We start from the raw sequence: 2,115 nt of genomic DNA, 5'->3' as shown, positions 1-2,115 counted from the left end.
ATGCCTCTTCCTGGGTCTCTGCAGCCAGGGCTGCCTGGGACCGCGAGGGGGCAGGGCGGCGCGGGGCGGGGCTCAGGCGCTGCCTCAGGTAACAATGCCGCAGTCGAGGCGCCAGCCGCAAAGGGCAACACGCCCTTTCCTGCTCGGCCCCTTCCCTCCTCCCACCTTCTGAACAGCCACCTTCTGCGCCGCTCACCTTCACCTATGCGGGCTCCCGGGGCCTGGAAGCCGCCATCTAGCACGCTGCTCCCCGCACCCGAGAGCCCCCGAGGGAAGTAGGGGCGGCGAGAAACCTACAAGTACGAAGTGTGAAGAAGAGCCGGGTGTCCTCGAGGAACCAGCAAGGGGAAGCGCCAAGCCGCTTCTGACCCCGCGAGTGCTTTCCACAAAGCAGCCTCTGCCGCAACCTCCCTGGCACCCCCTGCGCACACGCACTCTCCTGCACGCACACACTCCGCGCGCGCACACACACACAGACACGCGCGCGCGCCGGGCCACCCGCTGCCCCCCTGCTTGTTTCTCCCTGGAGCACAGGACAGCATTTGGGTGAACTGTCCCACCGCTTAAAACCAAATCCCAGCTGAGCCGCAGCTACCCAAAGGTCAGCTCTTCCGTAGAGCCTGTAGGTGTGTTACCTTTTTATATACATGTCATCTCCTCAGTGATGATGGTAACAGGAATCTTCCAGTTCTATTTAAGCAAAGCAAAGAAAAAGTCCAGTGCAAACCCGATCGCATGAACGGACGCTATCTGGGAAAGACTTCTCGCAGAAAAAACCCAGGACCCTTTAATCGCATCTTTTTAAAAGTAACTTGTGACGCCAGCCAGTGAGAAACCTACTCAAAAAATAACCTTTCTGGGCAAGCCCGGCCCATCGGAAATCAGGTGGGGAGGCGCCCTGTGTGGGATGAAGTCATCCTTACCTTTGACTTGGTGATCCCAGATAAGAGACAACAGCCTTTCCAGCGTCCCGTGCCTCATGACTTCTGACTCTCCACCATGGCCTTCAACCCCTGAACTCCGACGACAGAATTCCCAACTTCCATACAGATGGAAAAAGTGAAGCTATTAGGGCAAAAACAAAGCAAAACAGAAAACAAATTCCATGCCAGGCAATAGCCCATATATTAGCCATTGACCGGGCTTATACTACAGATGAGGAGTGGATCCAACCATGACCACAGAAAATCTCAATGAGTGGGAAATGCAGTGTAATAAAAGAGAAAGCCAGCCCCATGCTCAGGACGATAATATTAATCCCAATTAATATTGGGACTACACAGGCAAAAGCGAAATTACAGAGTATCAAAATCGAGGAGCGGAATGGTATCCTCTCCTTTTCTTTTATGTGGGCCTGGCCAGACGAGGGGGTCTACACCCACTGCACACTTCCCAGTCTTGAAGCACCCTCACCCCCAACCTGGACTTCCCCCACAGTGCACTCAGTGTACACTTTAAAATCGGCCACTTTTTTGGAGGGTCAAAGCCAGTGACCCATCGTTAACCTCGAGTCTTTTTGATGTCCCTGCAGCCTCCTGGCCTACGGGCCTTCTCTCTGCTTCTCTGGCCTGCTCTGCTGACCTCTTTTGTCCTTTGAGGACAGTAACTAGATTCTTTCAACTCTTGATCTCTCATTACCCCACGGGTACTGCCTTCTGACTTGAACCTGAAAGGTCCAGATTTTATGGGGCCTGAAGTTCGTATAATTCTTGAAGGAGCTTTTTAAAGAGAAATAATAACAACCTACACACACAACATGAGGTATATGTCCTTGGAAGTGTCCAGGAGAGTAAGGGGCAGAAAAGTTGAGCTCCAAGGCAAATCCACTTCTGATTTCACCTCTGTCACGGACTCTTAAATCCATATTGTCTCTGTAATATCTCAGGTCCAAATTCAATGTCCAAGGGTCAACTCATCTTTCTCTTAGGACTAGTACTCTTCCTGCCTGCACGTTTTACTTAAGACACGATTTTAAAAATTTACAATCCAGGGGTGCCTCATTTTTTATTTCAGCTCGGGTTGTGATCTCACAGTTCGTAAGATTGAGCCCTGTGTCGGATCGGGATTCTCTCTCTCCTCTTAATCTCTCCCTCCCCTGCCCCTCCACACCTACCC

The 2,115-nt window shown here is 52.0% G+C and overlaps 1 protein-coding gene across 1 annotated transcript in view; it reads right to left on the bottom strand.

Moving 5' to 3' along the window:
- FHDC1 (FH2 domain containing 1) overlaps window positions 1–794 on the bottom strand; it is a 42,439-nt gene extending 41,645 nt beyond the window's left edge. The window contains 1 exon segment of the mRNA XM_077770914.1: window positions 636–794. The gene's annotated coding sequence lies outside the window, so the exon portion shown is untranslated.
- Window positions 795–2,115: the final 1,321 nt, after the last annotated feature.

The sequence above is a fragment of the Crocuta crocuta genome, unplaced genomic scaffold (genome assembly GCF_008692635.1).
Source record: "Crocuta crocuta isolate KB4526 unplaced genomic scaffold, BGI_CrCroc_1.0 scaffold166, whole genome shotgun sequence".
Taxonomy (NCBI): domain Eukaryota; kingdom Metazoa; phylum Chordata; class Mammalia; order Carnivora; family Hyaenidae; genus Crocuta; species Crocuta crocuta.
This window is presented reverse-complemented; position numbering and strand designations above follow the sequence as displayed.